This window comes from Cryptomeria japonica, chromosome 10, assembly GCF_030272615.1.
Source record: "Cryptomeria japonica chromosome 10, Sugi_1.0, whole genome shotgun sequence".
Lineage (NCBI taxonomy): Eukaryota > Viridiplantae > Streptophyta > Pinopsida > Cupressales > Cupressaceae > Cryptomeria > Cryptomeria japonica.
The window spans coordinates 607,015,389-607,024,544 of record NC_081414.1 but is presented as its reverse complement, the minus strand read 5'-3'; positions in this window follow the sequence as shown (position 1 = coordinate 607,024,544).

Here is a 9,156-nt window from a genome sequence, read left to right as displayed (position 1 = left end):
CATGCTTTTCCTCAAAATAGGGAAGCTAAAGTCGCTTCGCATCGACATTACTCGTACGCTGTTCATACTATTCGAGGAATGGTGACTTCTACTACTACCCCTTCACATACTGACTTATCAACAACCCGTGGGTTGGCACTCAGTAAGGGAAACAAACAAGCAACATCACATAGATAGGTATGGTTTCCCATACTCATAAACAAACACATTCCCCAGGGTTGATTACTTCACCATCCCATGGGCACACAAAGCAAGTACGGGTTTTCTCACAACACACACAGAATAGCACTATTACTGGTTTAGTCACATTTATGGGGAGTACTTTACATTATGCTAACATATACTTAAGGGAAGTTTTTAATTATGCTTTACACATGAATCACCAACAAAGTTTACTCTAGATCCACGTACTGAAATTTTCAACAATTCAAATTTACACAACGAGATAACATCATTCTAATATCTTTCTCATTCTTCCCTAAGCATTTTCATTCACATTTTTAACTATGCAATTTCTCTTTTCAAGATGAAAAAAAAACTTTCCCCTTTCAATTAGAAGCCCAAAGCAACATAAAATTTCACATGCACTATAGCAAAACTTCTTCTTAAATCACTGCATTCTAAATAGTGTTTCAAAAACAACAATTCCTATATTTTAAACGAGAGGAGGATGAGAGTTGGAAAATCAACTATTTCCTACGAATACACAAGAATTTCAAAATCACACCATGTGCTCGGACATAAGTTTATCATTTGAGTTGCACGGTTTTCATTTTGCTATCTTTTAGGAAGGTTCCAAAACATCCTAACATGACATTTCTAATCATTATTGCTGCACTATAATGCTCTAGTTTTCCGAACAAGAATTCAAAACAATCAATTTTTTTTTTTTTTTTCTTTTGTAATAGAAGTCTTCTAAAGCACAATCACTATTCGTAATATGTTACAATACAATAATACCTCAAATTTAACATTGAAACTTCATAATATGATAAGGAGGTAAATAAAGAGCTATCTACTAGATTTTACACATTTAGTGCATACAATTCCACAAGTCTTTTATTTACTCCTTTCGAAACACAATAAGGCAATTATCTAATTCCAAAACAAGTTAAATGGTGCGTCATTTAATAGGTCCTAATCACACTAATTGAATAAGCACATAAAACAATCTTTTGAGAAGCACATCAATTCGCTCTTGAAGCTACTACAGTATGTCCTCTTTTGGTTTCCCTTTCACATCAAGCAATTTGCACAAAATCAACTATACGCATTTGAAGCACCTTACTTAAGATGAAATTTGATTATATTACTCCTACCAAGCACATGGAGCACCCTTTAATGCAACCATACAATTTTCTATCATTAACCAAAAATTAACTCCTAAATCAATCCTTTTCACAATCTAAAGCACAAAAACGTTATGAAACTCACGCAAGGCTCAAGAAATATCATCCTTTCTCTTGCAATTAGAAAACTTAAATAAGAGGTAACTACACATATCAATTCATTTTAATTTACTTAGAGAAAGAGAAAAGAAGATGAGTCATAATCACTCAATGTACTACATGATAAGCATTAACATTTGTCATACTAGTCCTTAAAGTGGACAATCATTAAAATAGAGCCAAAACCACAAACAACACATTTCGTACTTTTAGGTTCAAGACATTAACAACCAACTTAGATGGATTAGTCAAAGAGGGAAAATAAATTGAAAATGAAGGTACATACGACTCCCTTTTGAAGTAAGAGAAATCGTAGACCAAGACCTCATTAAGCAGACAAAGCACCTATAATTATTCCCAAAACACCCACATCATTGAGGTGAAACAAAGTGTGAACACACACGTTACACACAAGAAGGGTCTGTTATATCACACTCTCACATCAAGGTGGACAAGCATACAACATAAGATAGACACACACACACCAACTAAGAGCACAAGTGAAACCAGAGATCCCAGTGTTGCAACATGGGCTCTGATACCAAGTGTAATGCCCCGCCAGGAAACCCCTAAGGGTTTAAGTTAAAAACACTCAATTAGAGTGCAAATTTTTTTTTTTATAATAATTAGAAGTGTTAATACAAAGTCAACTTAGATATCACAGCGGAAGGCTCAACCAATCCTAAGGAGTTTCCTAACGCGATTACATAACCTTACACCTAACTCAACTTGCGTCATTAGATCTATTAAACTGGGTAACTTAATTACAGGATAACGCATAGATCTTGATTAATGGTTTGGCATCTTCGAATTTTAGGAATCGATCATCTACTTCGGGTGGATAGGAGGCCCTTGATAGGATATTTAATTAATGTACTTTATTTTCATAATTTCATTAAGAGGTCTTCCAAAAGGGTTCATGCTTTTAATATAGAGAGGTTCATTCCTTGGGTTTGAGGTATCCATTCACAAATGATTTCATCCTTTAATGTGTTAATAATAGGCTTAATGAGATTCATACATTTAAGGTTAAACTATGATTAGTAAAGCGTGGTTTCCTTCATTTGACTTTAAAATGTTCACCCACATTTGATACCTCTTTTAAAATATTAAACAATATGGTTAATACGATAAATTTGTTTCTTTCGGATTAACTTCCATGAGTAGAGTGAGGTCTCTTCTTTTGTTTTCATACGTAACCAACTAATGAGTTGAAATTCTTTTATGAAAGGTATAATGGGAGTAGCCATGGAATTCATTTGAAGTGTTAATAATGCAATAAGTGGACTAACTTCATTAAGATGGATATGCATTAGGCCACACGAGAACATCTTTTAAATTAAAGTATCGTTAACTAGATGACAATCAACATTTCAAGATTAGAATAATTAAAATCACGGTGACATTTTCTATTAGGATTAAAATACAATTTCCTGATTTCATATCACTTTTTTTTTCTTTTTGTTAAATGAACTTAAAATGAGAGAGATAGTTTTACTAAGTTAAATGTATAAACCACAAGCCAATTACTCTCCCATTTTAGATTTATTTTGGCAATCACGAGGGATTCCTTTTATAAGGATTAAAATATGGATACCTATTTGAGTTCGCACTATTATAAGTTAAACTAGTGAGGATTATTGATTTATAATTACAACATGAATTACTAAGTATATTCATCCATTATACAACATGAATACCTAATTGGGTCCACATGGTTATCAAGTTAATCTGTTGAGTATTTTTGTTAAGATTAAAATGTGACATAACTTAACCATTTCGTCCAATGTAATGAAACATAATTGACATGGCGTGATTCATTTTCTAAGGTAAAAAGATAGATATTTATATGATGTTCATTCTTTAGTTTTCAATTTAAGAATTGTGACATAAATCTTAACTTCATTTCCTTTTTACATCCATTCCATTTATATACTTAATAACAAGTTAATCCAATAAACTATTCTAACAAGATTCTTTCCACCATTACAACTTAAATTAACATTATCAATTTACTTTTTCCACAACTTTAATCTCAATATTTAAATACCTTGCCATTTTCATAATTCACCAGGTTTTACGAATTTAAAAGACTATATTTATCCATTTGAATAATGTTATACACTTAAATTTGATTTCATTAAATTTCCACCCTACACTTAAGCAAGAGTATAACCATTCATGATAACTTAAAAACATAAAACAAGTACGCTAAAAACATCACATAACACAGGTATGATCTCGGAGTTCACCCCGGATGGGCTACATCTTCGGGTCTGCTCAACTGCAAGACCCCTTTGGTATTATGTCGTTAGGAATACAAAATTTATAAGTCTTTTACATCTTGCCACTTAGGCGAATAAAATCAATATTCAACAAACACTTCGATCGGGATATACATAATTGGTCCCTTCTAAATCGGATCCAACTGACAATTCAAGCAAATACAAGTTCTAATGACTGACGAAACTCTGACTAGGAACGTAACTGGCTATGACCAACACAAGTAAACAAATGACAGAGTCCAACAACAATCCTAGCAAGAACTTGCCATCACTTAACTTTAGCGAAAAACATAAAATGAACTTACCATCTTTACCATTATATATTTCACATCATCGAGGGAGGAATGACTAAACTATTTGTTTTACTAAAAGAAGGTATCATCTACTTCCGAACCTCAAAACGACACATTATTTAGTTTTCTGGTGATCTCGTCAGCATATCAGTTGAGTTCTTCAAAATTTTCATGATGATCTTAAAACACTTTAGCATTTAGATTCCTATTTCTAGGTTCCCGGAATGATCAGATCAATTCACAAGTTGCTGTTGAATATCGGAATATTTTTTTTTTTTAAAAAACGGTGAAGTCATCAATTGTTAAAACGCTATTCATTATACACATATAAAATTTCCTTCCAATATATATATACATATATTTTAATCATTTTACCTAATAGCATTCGGGATTCAAAACTATTATTTACTAATTCATATAAAAATCTCCACATGAAATATCTATATTAATTAATTATCATCTAAAAAAAACTTTATAAAAAAAACTATTAATAAAACTCAAATTAGCTATTTTAATATTTTGTGGAGTTTACTTATTTCTTTTTTTTTTTAAATTAAAATAAATTTAAAACAAACACAAAAAAAAATAAACTAACTAAAACATTGGGTGGGGGTTCCACGTGGACTCCACGCGGCCCCCTCCCAAGGCAGCTCACGCTACCATGGGTAGCGGCTGCTACCAAAGGGTAGCGAGCAGCTGCCATGGCAGTGCTGCTACCTTTTGGTAGCAGTCCGCTACCATGGTAGCAGACTTCTACGCCTCACTCCCCGTGGTGGGGTATATGCCCACCATGGGGTTTCTTCTTTTTTTTTTGTTTTATATATATATATTTTTAAATTTCGTTTTATTTCGTTTTTCAACAGAAAATTCTGGTAAAAACATCAAATCCCAGACCCAGATTTAATCTGCCAAAATGCAGACAAAATAGGCTAAATAATATATATATATATATATATATATATATATATATATATATATATATATATATATATATATATATATATATATATATATATATATATATATATATATATATTTAAAAAAAAAAAAAAAAACAATATATGTAGTCAAACCACAGTTTAGAAACACTGTTTTGCAATATTGTCCAGCAAACCCTCTCTCTTTATTTTGGAAACAAGCACAGTCACAGCCAGTTCCCCTTTTTTTGTAACAAAATTTTGAAATAAACCAAAATGATTGACAAAAAGGAATGTAAAAACCCTACACCCATTTTTTAACAGCCATAAAAGAATTCCCAGATTTATACCAAAATCTTCATTATGGGAGGAAGTTTTCTAACAAGTTTAAAATCACAAAACCATCAAGAAAAAGGATTGGTTTCAAGAACAACCAAATTTTGAGAGTAAACTGAAAACTAACCCCAAATCATTCATGGGTAAGACCATTTTTTTTTTTGTATTCAACAATAAATAAAGTAGTGGATTCGAATCCTACCTCATAATGCAAATCCGGGCATGAATCTTGATGGAGAGCTTCCCCAATCTGCTGCTCCATTGCAAATCCCCCATTTTTCTTCAAAAAAAACTCCCAAGCCAAGAACCCCAAAATGTCTCCAAAACTAGGTTAAAAAGAAAAAGCCCTAATTTTGCCCTAATTTTTAATTTCGAAATTAGGCATTTATTTTTGAAATAAAATGAATGAAAATGAAATGGAAGTCATTCATTTACCTTATTTAATACATCTCATTTGTTTTCCTTATTAAAATTATAATGCTTCTATTTCTTTTTAAATTTTTTTGTTTCTCAATATCGATTTAATTCTACAATTATATTTTGGAACTATTGACCGGGTAAGATGTTTTGATTAAATTTTAATTTTCTAAAAAAATCAACCTTCTATATTATATCGACTTTACAGGTAAAGAGAAAATAATTTCATTTAAATAATAATAGTTTACCCCTTTTCTTCCAAAATGCGAAAATGAATAATTTATTACTATCTCCCAAACGACTTTAAAAATTTTCCTTTCTAAAATGCATAATTTATTAAAATCGTAGTTATTAAAATTAACTATTAAATTAACTCGCTATAACTTAATAAAGCGACATTTTTAAATAAATGACTAATCTAATGCAAGAGTCTTGTTTATTCAAATTTCTCAACTACAAATGCATAAAAGTTACAAATGCGTAAATGAGCACACTAACCTCAGTTAAATACCTTAAGCTTGCTACAATAACAATTTAAAGCAATCTCTTAAATTAGTGATTAATCATATAGAAGAAGCTACCCATTTAAATTTCTAAATTTCTAATGCGCTCGTCTACTCATAAATTTAAATTTAATACTTAGGATCACAAACCTCACTTACCTCGCACATGGCATGCAAATCGAGGAAGTCCTCCAAATCACTCGACACGCATCCCATTGAAGAGCAAGCCCACGAATCCACACACGATGCTCACCTAACCATGGCTAAGGCAAGACGAGAGTTATATGACCACTAAATCCGAATTCAAAAGATGAACGAGCATACTCAACCTTGCAAATTCCAAAGGAGATGAACCTTGCCCTAAGCGATGTTGTACCTGCAAATCTCCTGCACCCATGAATTCATACAAGCATGCATATACAAATACCTATTCAATGAAGACATTAGCTCAAGATTTATCACAAGGGTTAGGAAACAATTACATTTACACGAAAATCGATGCAAAAGCACAATAATAAGTATGCACAATTTATTTATATTATCTAAGCTACACATTGCATATCGGTTAATCTACCATTCGAGAATGCCACATAGGAAGTCAATCAAGGTTAAATGGGTTTTAAAAGTCTGACTAGGGTATGGGCATTACAATGAAGGAGAGCTACTGCTCAAGGGGAGTAGTTAGCTATATGTTGTGTTTTGATTGTCAAACTACTTTGACATTCTATGTCAAAGGGGGAGAGATGTCCATGGAAAAACATTGTACTTTGAAGATTGGGGAGAGATCTATTTTGGTTTTGCTTATAATGTTTCTGTTTTTGGTACAAAACTTTGTAATGATCTATTTTGGGAGATTGTTGGTATTTGGCATTTTTTTTTTGGCACTTATGTGTTGTTGGCATTATACACTCAGATGAGAATGGTTGATGTTTTCATTGATGGCAACCAACTCACAACAAGGTTCTAAGGTTATACCGGCAATAGACCTCGCATAGTGGCACCGACAACTACATCAAAGATCATTCACATCGGCACCCAGTTACATCAGCAGCAGATTATATCAGCACTCCAAGCCGACATGGATATAATTTTGTTTATGCGAAATACATTGTAATGAAATTAATTAACTGTATAGCCGACATGATGTATTGTAAATACTCATATATATATGAGATCTTGTAGGTCATTTGTAGGTATTATTATGTGTGCAAATTATTGTAAGGTGAAAGTGATAGGATAAAGATATGATACCGGATAGTTGTTTGTGCACTTTGATGTATTTATCTTGATAGCAAATAAAAGTAGAGCAGAGTGAAGAAAGGTTTTGGCAGAGGTATCAGTCAAAACTTAAACCAGTACTGAATCCAGCATTGCAGATGCTATTTTGAGCAGTACATTATTATTGGATCTAACCATCCATTTTGTATTCAATGGGACTCCATTTTGTTGTTGAGCAGTGAGCTCTAGGCTGTTGTCCTTCCTACATGTGCAGATCCCTATTGTACAAGTAATATTTATTCATATTGGTCAGTGAGTAAATATTGTGGGTCACAAATCCCACCAAGTTTTTTGCCCTACCGGGTTTCCTCGCCAAAATATCCTATGTTATGGTGTGCATTGATATTGTCTCTCTTATTTCTCTTTAATCCATTATTATTTGTTTACCAGTATATTAATTTCAGTTGTAGAATTGCAAATAAGTTTAAATCTTTCATCTACCAGTTAGATACTGATTCACCCCCTCCCCCCCCCCTCTCAGTATCTTTGGGATTGATCAAGTATCTAACAATAGGTATCAGAGCCTAGTCCTCTATTTGCAGAAGCCTAACAACTTGAGAAATATTTTGAAACTGGTACCGATGTAAAGTTTGAGACAACAGTTTGAAGGAGCTCTTGGAGATTTTGATGTAGAAAAATTGAAGAGTATCAAATTGGAAGATGAACTCAGAATTGCTCGATAATTTATCAAAGCACTTCAAGAAAACGTAGTGATAGCAAAGAATAAGAGAAAAGAATTATATGTGCACCTACAAAACCAAGATGATGAAGAAAAGGAAACTCTTAGAGATATTGCAGAGAAATTGAGACAAGAGAACAGTAACATGAAGAATGAGATGCAAGATCTAACCATGAGATTATGCAAGGATATTGAAGATAGAAAGAGGAATGAGGAAGATTTGGCTAGAAGACTTAATGAAAGAGATGATGAATCTACAAGGCTTAGTTATGAAAATGGTATGCTTAAAATAGATTTGATTCACATGCAACATGACAAAGAGGAACTTATAAGACAAGTTAGGACTCTGGAAAGTGAGTTGGTCACTACAAATGAATACAAAGACAAATTCAGGAAAAGTTCAAAGAAGCTTGATGATATGTTGAAAAGTCAAAAACCTGATGGAGAAACAATTGGACTTGGATTTGAACATGGATAAAGTTCTGGAACTGCAAACAATCATGATCACAACAAACTGATAAGGCAACCTAATGCTTAAAAAATTCAATGAAAAATGTTTTAGTTGCAACAAGTTTGGTCATAGAGAAAATCAGTGCAGATATAGGAATAATAAGAACACAAATTCATCCACTGGTCAATGTTTCGAATGCAATAAAAAGGGTCATAACTCTGACAATTGCATAATAAATGTGAAATGCTATGTTTGTGGTAGATTTGGACATTTATCTAATCAATGCAGAACTCAAATCGGTCAAGGTTATGGAAAAGATATTCAAAGAAACAATGTAACTTGTTATGCATGTACCAAGATTGGGAATATTGTAAAATTTTGTAGAAGCAAGTGTGTACCAATGAACAACAAAGAATCTAATGACAAAGGTAAAGAAAAGGTGAATGAAATCAAGAAAAATTTACTAAACAATGGATTAGGAAGAGAGATTACAAAATTGATGAATTTGTCTACATCGGAAGGAGATTCTTCATCTAACTAAAGAATAAT